Raw genomic sequence first — 17,543 nt, 5'->3', positions numbered from 1 at the left:
TAGAAAATAGGAAAAAAAAGAAGATAAATTTGCCAATTCACGCATGCCCAGCAGCCATGACAAGGCGATCTTCTTTGCTGGGGACCTAACCTAATGTGTCTCCTTTCATGTGCTAATAGCCTATATTTCGATGGGTAGGTAGGAACCTGCTGTAACTAAAACCACCGCCATAGGCTGATGGGTGGAGTGCGCGGTCAAAGGTCCCCAACAAAGAAGATCGCCTTGTCGTGGCTGCTGGGCACAAATGAATTGGCCAATTTATGCCTTAAGTATCTTCATTTTTTTCTATTTTCTAGTGCAGTAATGCAATTCCAATTTTATAAATTTTATGCTTGCATGCTATAGCGCTTGAGGGTTCAACTTTATTTGTTAGTTAAATATGAAGGTTGCTAGTCTTAGTATGCACCTGATCACACCTGGCGTCTGTTTTCGAAGTGACAGTCAGTCTTTGAAAAAAAAAAATTGCATCATGCTTCAATTTCACAAAAAAAAAATCAGATGGGTGTGAGAAAAAAATACCAGAAACATCTGATTTTTACAGGTACATTGCAATTTTCTAACATAGGAAAATGTAAATGATTTATAGCTGTGGGGAAAAAAAACGGATTACACACGGATGGCAAGTGAGGAAAAAAAGTATCACTTTTCCGGATGAACACTGGATGGATGTTTAATAAATGTGCGTATGCAAAATCGTCCATGTTTTATCCAAAAAAAAAAGAAAAATACAATTTTTCTTTCCTACTGTCTTCCGCATGCCATCAGTGTCCGTTTTTTTATTCTTATGTCCTTTTATCCATTCATTTTGTCCATGAACAATTCCAATGCTACGTTTCAGCCGACACGTGATGTTTATATTCCAGTGAATGCTCATTGTAATTTTCTATGTTGCTGAATATAAAATAAAGCAGAAATGCCGCCACATCACGCTGTCACTCTTAATGCACTTGTTTACTTATCTATTAAATCCATTCCATGTCTGTTTTATATTCTGCACGCAGGCAGCGTATGATTATTATAATGTATTCAGAGCGTTTCCACATATCTTCTGTAAAATAGGATCAGCAGTGACTCCTCGCTGCTGTATGAGATTCTGCACCACACCCTTGACTGATGGTGTGATCCTGTCGAGAGGAGGATTAAGCTTGTTTTAAAAGACTTAATTGATGGACGTCCAGAAATAATAAATGTGTGACTATTGCTAAAAACATCGTCGTGTTTTTCTTTATTTGACAGTTTGCTTCTATAGGCGCTGGTTAGATATAAAGGTAAAGGCTGAATTGTGATTAATCGTCTTTTTACCATACTGTTTGTCACTGTGAGTCACCATAATTTGTTTATACGGAATCTGACAGTTCTTGTGCCCTCTACTGGGTCGTTTGGGGTATTGCAACTATTTGCAACTAGTGATATTCTCACTCTTTTGGGCTGAGGATGTTAGGATACATTAGCCGGTGAAAGGGCACATTCAGGCATCAATGATTTTTCGCGTACGTAAAAAAAAAAATTGGTCCGAGTTTCACCAGGGGCTGGTCAGCGTATCAAGTTTTCGGTAGTTTTTCTTGGATGAAAAAAGAAAAATTGTGAACTTTTCTCAAGCTTCTCATAACAATTCAGTCTGTGAAAAACGGACGGCACACGGGTGGCATCCAAGAGATGTCTGATTTTTTTTTCATAGACTCATAGTTTGAGCCGAGACTTAGACATGCATGATTTAGGGCAGGACCACTCACAACAAGGACATGTGAACAGCTCCATAGAATATGACAGGTATGAGTTTTATCCTTTAAAAACATAGTGTCATGCTATTATAGTAGGATGTCCAGGGACAAAGGGCTCCTACCCTGTCCCTCAAGGACCCTAGACTATCCCTGTCTCCTGATTACCCCTAATGGTGGGGATGCCAGGGTCTCGTACCTTACTATGCTCCTATATGAACACTTATCTGTTTACTCCTCCACCCAGGGAGATATGGGACTGAAGTGTATGGAATAACATAAACCTGACACACAGGGGAAAACATCTCCACAAAATACTTTGGCACACAAAAATATCAAGTCAAATAAGTATATGAGATTTATGCAAGAAAGATTCATGTGTTCACAGAAAAACAAACAAGCCAACATTTTGGCCATTCTGGCCTTTATCAAGATAAATCTGTGACTCGGGAACTCAAGGACCCATGTAAGAGACTCAAGTTACAGGAGTCCTGTTAAAGGCCCGAATGGCCGAAACGTTGGCTTGTTTGTGTTTTTGTTTTTCTGTGAACATATGATTTTTTTTTAGCTAAATCTCATATACTAATTTGACTTGCTATTTTTGTGTGCCAGAGTATTTTTTGGATATAGTTGAGAAAAACGTCTTACTTCAGAACATTCATTATCCATTGTGAACAGCTGAGCACAAACATAATCCCTACTACTATAAGGGGGAAAACAGACAGGGATAAAGGAAAACCACAATCATAGAATTACACACATAACATGACCGAGTGGGAATCAAGAAAGGAATATGTTGGACAAACCAAATGAGTAGAGAATAAAGAGGAACACACACAAACCAAATCCACACAGAAATCTACTCAAAACAACTCCAATCCACCTGCTCATATCTCTGAACTCTCTTTCAACTCCAAACCAGGAAGTGATAAGCTATCACTGGCAAGTAAAAAAGCAAGAAGGAGGGTTCTTAATCCTGCGGGGAGTAACCAACTCAGAACAGCTGATACAATTAGACAGAAAACTCCAGGAGTCCAACTATGCAGTTTAACACTTGAAAAAACAGAGAGAAGAAAGCCAGAACTGCTAATAGTAAAGTGCAGCCGTTCTAACAACTGCAGGTGTATATGTCACCAGACGCCGTGATTGCCTAACCCCACTCTGTCTTGGTATCCCCATGACACACAGATGGAACAAATCCCCCAAAAATCTGGTGTCTGAATGAGCCCAAACTCTGCTATTCTTACTGATGTTCCCAAGCTTTATTTCACTGCTCAATGACATCAAACTTTAGAATAACTGTATAATTCTGGTACATACATTATAATTTTACGAGTCTAGCTATAGAATGAGTGAGCACAAGAATTTACATTTCTTCAGTCTCTGCTCACACAGCCTGACTGACAGCTCCAGCTTGTACTGAGCAGTTTCAGAGTTCAGCGGCATCAGGGAGGAGAGTCACTGAGGAGCTGTCAGTAAGGCAAAGTGGAAAGAGAATGAGTTAACATTTTCAAAACAAATTATAGAGCCATTCTCTCCAGGACTGGCATAGCAAGTACACCAGCCTTATCAAGTCTAAGAGTTCTTTATCTTATTGTAGGCAGTTTACATAGAGAAATCTGTTGTAATCTGCTTTAAGATTTGTTTTTCCAAACAGTTTTATTGAATTTTGAAATAATGAAGGAAGGAAAGGAAAGGGGGGGGGGGGGGGAGTTGCCATACTGTCCGCAGTTCCTCGAGCAATCGGAGGAATGCTCAGGATTAATTTTTGATAATTTGGCTGGGGTATAGTACCACCGAGTGAATTTGTGATAAGACTCCTGTAGGGATGACAAAATAGTAGAGGAATAGGTAATGGAGCAAGCTTGTTCCCAATCTGAAGGGTTAAAATTAAGGTGGAGCTCGGCTTCCCATTTTAACATATTATGTGATTTAACTATGTTAAAGCTATTATTTAACCAATTGTATATATAATATTCAATACTCCAAAAAATGCTTTGATCAATATTATTAAGATGAACCGTTGTTTCAGAGATTTGAGGTGTCATATGTAGAAAGTTTTCAATTTGATCTTTTAAGATCAAATATTGGCAAAATGATGACGAAGGAATTTTAAACAGGTTTTTTTAAAATAAAACTGAACGACTGACAAGCCGCGTCTCCATAAAAATCTTTAAGTTTGATTACCCCAGATTCTATCCAAAGAGGATCGATGATTTGGTTAAAACTAAACAAATGAGAGGGAGTTTAAGATTTTTTTAAGGAATCAAATTTATTAAGTCCCCTTTTGGGCCTAGATAATTTTTTCCAAGCTTCCTGAATGGATTGAAAAATGAGGTGAGAAATTGAGACATCTTTCTTAAGCTGTAATAAGTCTAAAATAAGGTAAATAAGGGGTTTATTATTAAAAAAGAGCTCCAGATCATACCAAGATGGGTATTCTGCGTGTGGCCACCAGAAAAGACTTTGTTTTATCAAAATGGCATGGTAATATGCAGAGATGTTCGGTAGTCCAGCATCCCCTAACGATTTGTGATTATATAAAATATTTTGCATTATTCTGGCTTTTCTATTTCCCAAGATGAAGGAATTTATCCTTCTTTGCAAACTCGTTAAAAGTGCAGTAGAAATTGCAAATGGGAGTGACCAGAATACATATAATATCTTGGGTAAGATAAAGCATTTGAAAACCATACTTTTCCCCCACCAAGACAGCTCTCTATTTAGTTAAGGCTAGTTTCACACTTGCGTTCCTTAGAGCTGCGCACGGCCGCCGCTAAGCTCCGCCCACTTCTGCGCCTACTCCGGTCAGCTCTGCCCATGGGCTCATGACGCTGCATGCGACCTGCGTATCATATTTTTACGTTGCATTTTGGTGCATGCGCTGGCAAACACATACCTGTGCATGGCCTGCGTACTTAATGCTAAAGATAGGGTACACAGGTCGCATGCAACGTCATGCGCCCATAGGTGAAGCTGACTGGAGGAGGCATGGAAGGGGCGGAGCTTAGCGGCAGCCGTGCGCAGCTCCAAGGAATGCAAGTGTGAAATCAGCCTAAGGCTACTTTCACACTAGCATTTTTTTTGCGCTGCACCTCGAGCGCAATCCAAGCGCATACAAAAAGTGCATCAAGCGTTTTGCATGCGTTTGCTTCTTTTAGGCACATGCGTTTTAACCAGTTACTAGCCATGTTAACTCTTAAAACACATGCGATTTTAAACGCAGGCGTGCGCATGTCCTAGCGCACGCCTGCGATCCCATGGACTGTAATGTGTTTTTTTTAGCATTCCGTGCGCTAGCGTGCGCATGCATTTTTTGCAGCAGTTGGGCGCACACAAAAGTGCAACAGGTTGCGTCTAGCGCGCCTGGGCGCACCTGACAAAAAACCGCATGTGCACAAAAACGCGTACAAACGCGTGCATGCACTAGACCATGCGCCCACAATGTTAAACATAGGGGGCACATGGCGCATGCGTGCACACGATGCACTGCGCAAAAAAAACGCAAATGTGAAACCAGCCTAACAGTCGCAAATCATGAAGCCACAGGGACTCAAACATAATACACAAGCACAACCAAGATACTCGGATAACACTCGAGCATGCTCGGATAAGACATTATCCGACCACGTTCGCTCATTGACTAACCCATTTTTAAACTTATTGATCTCTTCTATCTCTTGGCTCAGGTGGCTACCTGAATCTGCTCGTTGGCTAATTCTTTGGGGTGACCCTCAGAAGGCTCTGAAGCATTTAAAGGGAATCTCACCTCATTTTTGCCCTATGAGGTGTGGACACCGCCATCAGGGGCTTATCTACAGCATTCTGTAATGCTGTAGATAAGCCCCCGATGTAACCTGAAAGATAAGAAAAATTAGTTAGATTATACTTGTAACATCCGTCTGTTGCGAGTCTGAGCTGCACGTAAAGGGCCTGTCACACTAAGAGATATCGCTAGCAATATCGCTATAACTAGTGACGTTATAGCGATATTGCTAGCGATATCTGTGTCTGATACTTACCTACCACCGGCTCCCCCGCTGGTTATCGCTGATCGCGCGAGAACGTTCAGGACTGTTTCTCGTCGTCTGCTTCCTGCGGCGCTTCCTGCTGTGAGGACGAGCGACGAGCGTGGAGCCGGGCGGGAGGATGCAGGATCGCCTGGTGTGACAGGTAAGTAGCAATCCCCGTCCCCAGCGATGTCGCTGGTGAGATCTGCCTGTGTGGCAGCTCACTAGCGACCACTTAGCGATGTACCAGCGATCCTGACCGCGTCATATCGCTGGTCGGGATCGCTGGTACATCGCTAAGTGTGACAGTACCTTAAGACAGCACCCCGAGAAACCCTGAGACCCTTTACCCCCATACAGGGATCTGGAATTACAGCTGAACCCAAGGGGTAGCTGCCTATGAGAGCAGCGGACCGGAGCAGGACGGTCGCTAGGAAGTGACTATTAAACGGAACCGAAAGCGTAGTAAGGAGTCCAAGTCAAAACCGGGCGAGCAGCAGAGGTACAAAATCGGCAGGCTGTAGAAGGGTCGAAAAATCCAAGCTAAGGTCAGAGTCAAAATAGTAATTCACACTAGATCACTGAGGAAACCAAGACTATATCTGGCAGCCTGCAGGACAGGCTCCAATGTATTTGAAGGACACGACTACCTCTCATAGACTCACAGCCTGATGACCTAATCTGGACTGCCCCCAGAACCAGGCCAGATGGCGATGCACGACTGGCACCAACCACTTCATCTCTGACAGAAGAGCGAAGCCTGCGCCCACCAGACGCCTGCGCAGGGACCCCTTCTCTGTCACCACCATCACCCACAGGAGAAACACGGCAATGCCCAATGACAGAGGCATGCTTCAAAGGAGCGGGACCATATGATATAGCCCTCCTATCACCAGCACCACCAGTCGAAGGAGTCCGGCGCCTCCCAGCGGCCAAGGCCGGAGCACCAGCCACCGAGTCCAGCGGCGATGTGACAATACTCACCCAAAGGTCCGGTCCAGTACCTCCCACCTTCATACGATGACGTTCTCCTCCTTACTTCTGCCGCGGCTCCTGCGCAGGCGCACTTACTCTGCCCTGCTGAGGGCAGAGCAGAGTACTGCAGTGCACAGGCGCCGGGAAAGGTCAGAGAGGTCCGGCGCCTGCGCACTGCAGTACTTTACTCTGCCCTCAACAGGGCAGAGTAAGTACGCCTGTGCAGGAGCCACGGCAGAAGTAAGGAGGAGGACTTCATTGCTAGAAGTTGGGAGACACCGGACCGGACCCTGGGGTGAGTATAATCTAACTTGTTTTTCCCTTTAAGACAGGCTGCTCGAATCAATGGAAAATGGATACCAGGAGATAAATTGACAGCAGAGGTAAAATATGCAATGTTTTGGCGCGGTATAGAATATAACTAGGACAGTCACATAATATTTTTATACAAAATTGTATTGTATTATTTCATGGGAAATATGAAAGAATATGTTCAAGAACGATACCTTGCATATATTGTGGATATGATGTGGATTTTCTGCTGATTATCCCCAGCTACTTGCAGCATTTCCAATGTTCTTCATCAAAATTCCTGGGTGCTACATGCAGATTTTGTTGCAAATTGTGTTGGGAATGGAATTTCACCTTATTCAATGCAAGATTAAGGACTGTAATGCATTCTGCAGAAAGAATTGAAATGCTGCACACATGGGCGTACCCACCGTGGGGCGGGGGGGCAGTGTGCGTAGCCACCGTGGGGCGGGGGGGCAGTGTGCGTAGCCACCATGGGGCGGGGGGGCAGTGTGCGTAGCCACCGTGGGGCGGGGGGGCAGTGTGCGTAGCCACCGTGGGGCGGGGGGGCAGCGTGCGTAGCCACCGTGGGGCGGGGGGGCAGTGTGCGTAGCCACCGTGGGGCGGGGGGGAAGTGTGCGTAGCCACCGTGGGGCGGGGGGGCAGCTGCCCCCCCCTAGGAGCAGGGGCGCACAAAGAAGGAACACCTCCTGGCCGCGGTAGTGGAGAGCGAGTTTATTTTTCCCACCACCACGCCCCCCAAACACCCCATCCTCGACCTCCCAGACAGACCCACCGCAGCCCCTCACTGCTAATAAATCCCAGTAATGACGTCGCTGGGCTGCTTTGTGTGCACAGGACCTGTGATGAGGTCACAGGAGGGGAGGAGTCAGGGGTCACATGATCAAGGGCCTCAGTGTGTGCAGGACTCTGCTGTGCTGGTTGTCATGGTGCTGGATGAGGGAAGTTTATGTGTGGGGTCAGGAGGGGTTTACAGGGTGGATGTAGCAGAGCTGTCTGTGTACAAGGTGTACGGAGCAGAGATGTGCATGCATGAGGTGTACAGAGCTGAGCCACGTGTGTATGAGGTGTATGGAGCGGAGCCGCGTGTGTACGAGGTATACAGAGCGGAGCCGTGTGTGAGGTGTACGGAGAGGAGACGCGTGTGTACGAGGTATACGGAGCGGAGCCGTGTGTGAGGTGTACGGAGAGGAGACATGTGTGTACGAGGTATACGGAGCGGAGCCGTGTGTGAGGTGTACGGAGAGGAGACGTGTGTGTACGAGGTGTATGGAGCGGAGCCGCGTGTGTACGAGGTGTACGGAGCGGAACTGCGTGTGTACAAGGTGTAAGGAGTGGAGCCGTGTGTGTACCAAGGTGTACGGAGCGGAGCCGTGTGTGTACGAGGTGTAAGGAGCGGAGCCGTGTGTGTACAAGGTGTACGGAGCGGAGCTGTGTGTGTATGAGGTGTAAGGAGCGGAGCCATGTGTGTACAAGGTGTACGGAGCGGAGCCATGTGTGTATGAGGTGTACGGAGCAGAGTCACGTGTGAACGAGGTGTATGGAGCAGAGCCGCATGTGTACAAGGTTTACGGAGTGAAGCTATGTGTGAGTACGAGGTGTACGGAGCGTGGCCGCGTGTGAACGAGGTGTATGGAGCAGAGCCGCATTTGTACGAGGTTTATGGAGTGGAGCCAAGGGTGTACTGAGTGGAGCCATGTGTGTTCGAGGTGATCGGAGCGGAGCCATGTGTGTATGAGGTGTGCGGAGCCGTGTGTACAAGGTGTATGGTGGGGAGAATTCATACCTCCCAACCGTCCCGGATCCAGCGGGCAGTCCCGATTTTGAGATTCTGCCCCGCTGTCCTGGCCGGAAGCTTACTTTTCCCGCGGACGCAGGAGTACACGGCAGAGTACTTTAAAACTCGCACGGGACATTCCACCGGAAGTGACATGCTGGAAGCTGACCGGAAATGAGACAATTTTGGGAAGAGATTGTGATGGAACCATGGAGACACTTCAGGGAATGCTTCAGATCCATCACCGTTTCGTCCTCTGACAGCGCAGACATCGGGATCGCCTTGGAATCGGGGATGCCGGCCATGTGAGTGGATCATGATATGTCTTGCACCAGGAGGCTCAGGTGGGCACTGCAATGTGAGCCGGGCTGCTATAGTATCTTTATAGAATCTTTCTTTCTCTGTTTCTTTCTCTCTCTCTGTTCTTATTTTCCCTTTCTAATCTTTCTTTCTTTCTTTATTCTTTCTTTCTCTCTCTAATCTTTCTTTTTTCTTTCTCTATCTGTTCTTTCTTTCTTGCTCTCTGTTCTTTCTTTCTCTCTGTTCTTTCTCTCTTTCCCTCTGTTCTTTCTTTTTTCTTTCTCTCTTCTTTCTTTCTTTCTCTGTTATTTCTTTCTTTCTCTCTCTGTTCTTTCTTCCTTTCTTTGCCCTCTTTCTTTCTCGCTCTCTGTACTTTCTCTCTCTGTTCATTCTTTCTCTCTCTTTGTTCTTTCGCTCTCTGTTCTTTCTTTCCCCTCTTTCTTTCTTTCATTCATTTTTTCTACTCTTTCTTTCTCTCTCTCTGTTCTTTCTTCTTTCTCTCTGTTCTTACTTTCTCTCTCTGTCCTTTCTTTCTCTCTCCCTGTTCTTTGTTTCTTTCCCCTCTTTCTCTCTGTTCTTTCTGTCCCCTCTTTCTTTCTCTCTCTGTTCTTTTCTCTCTCTCTCTGTTCTTTTTCTTTCTCTGTTCTTTCTTTCTCTTGCTCTGTTCTTTCTTTTTTCTCTTTCTCTGTTCTTTCTTTCCTCAGTACCAGCCACTGTGCCCATAATTACAGCCACTGTGTCCTCAGTACCAGTGAGATCAGTAGTGCTAAATGGGTGCAGTTGGGGTGTGATTAGTTGTGAAATGGGTGTGGCCAGGACGTGGCCTAAACTTTGCGTGCCCGACCATGGCTTGCCCCCCCCAAGTTTTGGTCCTGGGTACGCCCATGGCCACACATCTTAAAATCCATGCAGCAGGTCAATTTATGTGAAAATTTTTAAAATCTCATGAACTTAGCCGATACTGTGTGATGCTGCGGCTTTTCCGTACGCCAATCCGTCCACAAACTGTGCACCAAATCCAGAACATGTGCATCCATCCTATGTATTTTTGGCCTTTTGGCTAAGGTCAAGTGTGGTGTCTTTCGAATAGACAGCTTTAGCCTAGCCCTAGTAGATTGATACAAAATGTACACTGTGTACGGTGTGGTTGTTAGTATGCTGATTGGCTTTTATAGTCATCTGGTAGAAACCATGGCCCCCCATGAGCGACACCATTAGGCCGGGTATGTTTGAAAGCCCCAGGAATGGTGACTTTGCAGTGCCATAATTCACTGAGATTGGGAGCCCTACTTGAATTTTGGCACATTTGCACAGTACTTCAAATTTTCACACTTAGTTAAGCACACACCTTTGCTTTCTGGCAAGGATGGGGGAAATTTTTAATTCCCGGTTGGGGGTTTGTTCAGTTTTACACTGAAAACACTTGCCACTGTTTATTAAATTTACTTTTTTCAACTGTGTGTCACATTTAATTTTTCATGTGTCTCCTGCGTCAAGGACTTCTCGGGATGTGGTTCCATTATGGGTTCCCTCATGAACGATCTAGAAGGGAGTGTGTGGCCACAAGGTTCTGCTTCCCCCTGCACAACCCATAGCTGCCTTTTCTTGGAACAGGAGCCAGTCTAGAAGTCAGCTGCGATACACCACATCCTTGTGAATTGTTTTTTTTATGTGGCACATTTTTCAAAGCACCTGGGTGAAGAAAGCGCAAAATGGGCTTTCAGTTAAAAAAAAAATTAGGCAGTGGTATTTGCATAGGAAAATGTAGTCTGGTGCTCTTTTCTATATTGATAGATAAACAATATACAGATGGACATTGGCCAGACTGAACCCGAGAGGACATTCTTTTGGCATTTGTGCAGTGACTGGGATTAGTGATGAGCGAGAATACTCGTTGCTCGGGTTTTCCCGAGCATGCACGGGTGATCTCTGAGTATTTTGGCGTGCTCAGAGATTTAGTTTTCCTCGTCTCAGCTGCATGATTTGTGACTTGTAGACAGGCTGAATACATGTGTTAATTCCCTAACAAACAGGCATTCCACACATGTATTCAAGCTGTCTAGCAGCCACAAATCATGCAGCTGAGACGACGAAAACTAAATCTCCGAGCACGGCAAAATACTCCGAGGACACCCGAGCATGCTCTGGAAAACCCGAGCAACGAGTATTCTCGCTCATCACTAGTTGGGACTTATCAAAATGGTAACGAGCTTATTATTTGTGTTGTTGACACACAATGTGGAAGGTTCTGAGATGTTGTATTTGTTTCAAATTAAATTGTAAAATTCAAATATGTGCACGGAAGAGCCACGCTGATACACTGAGCATCAAGGCAGATCTCTCTTTATTACATCGTCAGTCACTCATGTATATAGACATTCCTTTGGCATTCACTGTAGCAGTATAATTAGCTCAGCTTATCTCTAAATATATGCCGGCATTAGCATATATACGTCTCATTGGCTAAAGGTAACACTGCCTACACCCAGATGAATTAAATCGATATTGTCCAAAATATCACCTCAAGGAACTTCCAAGCCTACTTATAATACATAGTATGGCCGTAAATGCCATTACCAGAAGAAGAGAACCATATTCAGTAAAACTTATTTTGTATTTATTTCATTATTAAAAAAATCCATAAAATGCTACTTCACAGCAAATATACCCCAAAATAAAGGGGACACCAGCCACTGATACAATGTTACATTGTTAATCAATAATATTAATCAATAAATGGGGACAAAAAATATATATATATGGCTGGACATATAAATTTTAGGCAGAAAAAAATCATTTAAATCATCACAATCAAGGATTTCACAATTCAATGTGGGGAACAATGGCGATTCATATAGTAAAATCAGTGCAAAAAGCATCTCCATAAGCCCCATATATCTGTAATGTCACGTGTGACTGGATACACCGCCTCCAGCAGGGTGAATTTAAACAGAGTTAAGGGAAACACCAGGGAAACCGTTACAATGGAGGGCCCTGCAATAGGGAACGGGGATGTGAAGACCTCCTGCACTCCCCTGAGTCAGTGTCCCTACACTCCTGACGATCCCTAGGCAGGTTCCGCATCTGGCGACGAGCTGGATACCTCAAATCCCTAGCTTGCCCTGCACCTATCCCACTCTAGTGAATTGGACGGTGCAGAAACTAATCCCACCACTGCACTAGTACACACACAAGGAAAGTAACAAACAGGGAAAAACACCACTTAGCTTAGCTCTGTTACTATTGCTCCCAGCAACAGAGTATGACACCAGAGTTAAGCTTCACCCCTGAGCTGCAAGGAACTCCTCTCTGTCGTTCCTTTCTTCACCAGACTTGGTTGGAAATGAGCAATATCACCAACAGTTAGTGAGACCACCTGCTACTCCTTTATAGGTAGCAGCCAGGGAATCACACCTGCTTCATAATCACGTGCGATATCAGCGGCCACCGGGGGGCAACTGAACCAAAGTAACCAGAGTGCAATGACCCTAACGGCCACCGGGGGCAAAACTAGACCTAAAACAACCACAGTGTAATGACCCTAACGGCCACAGGGGGCAAAACTAACTTTAAGCCAACAGCTTAAAGGAAAAAAAAAGGTTACTTGTGCAAAATCTGTCATAGTCCAACCTGGATCATGACAATATCCCCATGCGTTATGTCCCTATCCCTTCCCGACGCGCGTTTCGCCCGCTTGCTTCTTCAGCCCCCGGAAACGCGCGTCGGGGCGCAGGGGCTCACCGCCACAGCTTTACACAAGTAATTTTATTGTGATTTGCATATTTGATCGTATTGGGGACTTTATATACATCTCTTTGCCATGTGGCTATTTGCTGTTATTTATTAGGTGGATAATAGATTGTGTCATGGGATAGGGACATAACGCATGGGGATATATGGGGCTTATGGAGATGCTTTTTTGCACTGATTTTACTATATGAATCGCCATTGTTCCCCACACTGAATTGTGAAATCCCTGATTGTGATGATTTAAATGATTTTTTTCTGCCTAAAATTTATATGTCCAGGCATATATATATTTTTTTGTCCCCATTTATTAATATTATTGATTAACATTGTAACGTTGTATCAGTGGCTAGTGTCCCCTTTAGTTTGGGATATATTTGCTGTGATTATACTGAAGTAGCATTTTATGGAAATTTATAAAAAATAAGTTTTACTGAATATGGTTCTCTTCTTCTGGTAATGGCATTTACGGCCATGCTATGTATTATATATACACCCAGATGAAGCGGTCGGTGTGTTTCTACTCCTTAGGTTTTGGTTCTCCCACTCTCCTATGTTTTCTCTGTCTGTTAGACAAAGACCTTCCTGAGGGACCTATTATCACAAACCACACACATACTGACTCCAACTCCAACTTGGAAGCAGGAGAGAATATATAGAATATTCACAATAGAGTCCGGACAGATAAATATAAATCCTGCTCTCACCTCGGTGTAAACTTTGATTGTAGTGCATTTACTCATTTCACATCAGTTTTCTGAATTTCTCCAATCTACAGTATCTTTGATCATTTCTTTAGCCTTCTTCCATATTCTTCATGCTCCGTCCACAGATGCTTTGCTCTGAGATGCAGAAAGTTATTCTTATGATCAGAACCTCGCACTCGGTGTTTGACCTTGTCTGCACACCGGCTATAAGACGAATGTCCTTCTGCCTAGTTCTAGTTTGGTAAGTTGATGCTGATCTGGGGTAATTCATTTCTTCAATCCAATGTGTTATGTGATCCTTTATGATGTTATCGGAAATATATAATTCTATGTAATATATGGCGTAAGTGGAAAAAAAATGGAGCCGATAGAGCCACCACCAATAAGTTATTACTATAGATTAATCCTTTTTTTCTTACAATAGGTTTTCAAGTAATTTTGCCTATTATGGGCTCAGCATGGACCTGAAGAATTTTGGGCTGAACATTTTTCTGGCGGTGTAGGAATGACGGCAAAAGTGATTGAGATGTTGGTGATGACGTTTGTGGGAAGATGAGTCATGCAGTTTGCCTCCTTGAGGTGCTATCTTACAGCTTCCCTCCTCAAGGTAAGGCTCGGTGCAGACCGCCGTGTAGTCTCTCATCTGAGAGAGTTGGGTCGATTGTGCAAATCACACACTGGTCAGAAATTGATGAGAGTGTGATCCGATTCTCTCGGATGAGGAGAAGATCGAGAAAAAAAAAATGTCTCCATCTTCCCCATTGTGTCAGTGCGCTAAAATCGGACTGCACTCAGATGTCACCCAATTGCAGTCTGATGTTTTCCATGCACTCATTGACTTATGTGATTGACATGTGCACGGCCCCATAGAATAACATTGGTCTGCGTATGATCCAATGTTTTGTCGGATCGCACTTGGACCAGAAATATGGCCCTAAAACCGATTACCTGTTAATCGCCTCGAACAATAGTTAAAGGATCATTGTCTTCCATACGTTACACTCTTTTATTGCATTGAGTCCTAAAAGTTTGATACATTTTGCATTCTGTTAGCTTAAAGTTATATTATATCTCTGCTACCAAGTGTCATGTTTCTACAACTACATAGTATACATAGTACTATATATACATATGCAGGGTATATAGTGTTCTCTTGCAGAAATGCTGATGGTGTGCACAGTCCTGGCGGTGACTGGGAAGGCTTTTCTGGCATGCTCTATTACATGCATGTATCTGTACACAGGGGAACTCTACCCTACAGCGATCAGGTGGTTTGCATTGAATTTTTCATTATTAATTATTATTTTTTGATTTATAGCTTTGATTGCAGCAAACAAATCAGAGATTAACTACTAAAGCTGTCATGGCTTATCCTGCACTTGTGCTTTTACATATCGTCGTACTACTGTCGTCTTCTCCTTTGATATTGATGACTTGTCTTTAGGAAAGTTTATCAATATTAGATGATGTGGATCTGACACCCGGCGGCCCCATATATCAGCTGTTACCAGCTCTGTACAGTGCCCTGGAGCACCACAGCTCCATACACCACCTAGTGGCTGCTCTTGGGTGCTGCAGGTGAATAGCAGCTGACCTGCAGCCACTATACAGTGTACGGAGCCATGGTGTTTTGTCTCTGTCAACAGTTTACATCCAAATCAAAGTTGGGTAATGAGAAATGATGTGGAACACACTTGCATTCACATAAACGGGAGCTCTGACAGTATCACAAATACCTAATTGTGTATATGAAATAATTGAAAAATTATTATTTTTGCAAATATAAAGAAGCAGAAAATGTTGTGTAATTATAATCAGTAGACTCTCCTTGTGGCAGCCCACATATACCGGTGACCTAAGGATAGGTCATCAATAGCATAGTAATGGACAAACCCTTAAAACTGGGATTTCCAGATGTAGTAACCTGTCGGGAACCTATAGGGCAGACTTAATTAGAGCCAAGCCGGATTTTATCCGGTTGGTCACATAGAGAGTTGAGTCACTAGAGTTCGGGTTCGCCCGATGAGGTCGCCTTGTCGCTGGTGGATCGCTTATATGATTTTTGATCAAAATTGTTAACTAAGTAATTCAGGTTTTTATGTGTAGACCGAAAGTGGAATTAATCAATCGCAGTATAGTATATGTATATATATACAGTATGTCTAGAGAGCCTGTCTTGTTATACATGGTGTCCTAAATGTAGACATTAGTTTTTAGAGCAGGAGGAGCTCTGCAGATTCAATAGAACTTTGGTTGTATTTTTTATTTAAATGTCAGCTCTTTTTAGTCTTAGGAGTCCAGTGGGCGGTGCTACTTAGTGATTGACAGTGATGTCAGTATGCACAGCCATATAAGGAAGACTGACAGTCATTGAATAGGACATCTAAGCCTGAAAAACATACAGATAAAATACTGAAGTTCTATATTTGCTCAGCTCCTCCTGCAGATCAGACACTATGCTCAATGTGACGGGGTCCCTTTAAGTACTAATGAATGTGTTATTTCTCCTTTTCTCATGCAGGCAAGCTGGGATGGGCTTCAGCGCTATGAATGCCCGCCTGGGCTCCGCTGTGGCATCTGTTTTGCACTTGACAGGCGATTTTTCAGAGACGATCGCATGGTTTTTGGTATCAGTCCCATAATTGCGGGCTTCTCCGACTTTCTGCTGGAGACCAAAGACTCTTCATTACCAGATACCATTAATGAGGTTGAATACAGGTGTTATCTTCTGCTTTTATTTCTTAATCTGCAGATTTCATGATCTATTCGTTTTCTGATCAGTCTAAAGTTTGAGTACAAGATTAGGAAAATGGGTCTGTTGTCTATTGCTGCCCCGATTCACCAAGACAATTGTTTTGCACGACTGTCATGATGACAAGTGAGTTAGGGTAAGATGCACCAAATTTGCGGTTGGACTAGGAGGAATGCAGGAGCTAGTCCAGCAGTGATAATCTCCTGCTGATAAAAGGCTCATTGTATTGAAACAACAGCACACAGCCTAATAAATGACATATCGCTGGAATCAGTGTCTCTATCCCTACCTCAGATGACATAGCAAAAACCTGCTGGAAGATTCCCTTGAAGAGGAATACGGCTCCTAACTACTTTCCTCTGCCCCTGATGAAGTCACAGCAGTGACAACATGTGTCGGATTTACAGGAGCCGGTCTTTTTGCCTTACACCTGATGATTGCATCAAATGCATGTGTGTTCTGTGAGCATGCCTCGTTAAACTACAGCCTTGGTTGGTAAAGTATCTTACAGGTTAATACCTTTGGGGTTTATTGGGAGAGGTCTCATATGACCTAGGCTCATACTCTATACTGTAGGGGGCTTGTTTTTTGGCTTCTTTTGGCTTATAGTCATCTCTATTATGTGCCTACATTGAGATACACATATTAGCATAGATTTTTTCGAGGTTATTTCACTGCACTTTACTCTTATTAGCCCTCTTCCTTGTATTTGGTGCCAATCTTTATTATTTCCAAGTTACCGTATATACTCGATTATAAGCCGAGATTTTCAGCCCATTTTTGGGGGCTGAAAGTACCCCTCTCGGCTTATATTCGAGTCATATACACCAGGGGGTCGGAGGGGGAGGGGGCAGGATGTGTCAGGTCATATTTACCCGTCCTGGCACGGTCTCTGCAGCCCCCAGGTTCTCCGCGATCTCCCTTCCTTCAGCAGTCACATGGTACCGCTCATTACACTCATGAATATGTGCATATTCATGAGTGTAATGAGCGGTACCATGTAACCGCTGAAGGCAGGAAGGGAGATGGCGGAGAAGCTGGGGGCTGCAGAGATTGTGCCAGGACAGGTAAGTATAACGATATTCACCTGTCAACGGCCATTGGTGCTTGCTGCTGTCTGGAACGTCATCTGTCAGTGACATTCAGACAGCAGAGGGCACGGTGACGTGGTTAGTGCGCGCCGCGCCCCCTGCAGTCTGAAGGTCACTGACAGATGACATGCCAGACAGCAGCTAGCTGTGAAGG

At 44.2% G+C, this 17,543-nt stretch overlaps 1 long non-coding RNA gene across 1 annotated transcript; it reads left to right on the top strand.

Moving 5' to 3' along the window:
• Window positions 1-7,942: 7,942 nt before the first annotated feature.
• LOC141076001 (uncharacterized) lies at window positions 7,943-17,178 on the top strand. The gene is made up of 4 exons (XR_012227389.1): window positions 7,943-9,097; window positions 13,672-13,787; window positions 13,971-14,153; window positions 16,068-17,178. It is a non-coding gene; the product is annotated as an uncharacterized lncRNA (long non-coding RNA).
• Window positions 17,179-17,543: the final 365 nt, after the last annotated feature.

Source organism: Dendrobates tinctorius, unplaced genomic scaffold (assembly GCF_039654945.1).
Source record: "Dendrobates tinctorius isolate UK_male_01 unplaced genomic scaffold, ASM3965494v1 ptg000384l, whole genome shotgun sequence".
NCBI lineage: Eukaryota > Metazoa > Chordata > Amphibia > Anura > Dendrobatidae > Dendrobates > Dendrobates tinctorius.
This window is presented reverse-complemented; position numbering and strand designations above follow the sequence as displayed.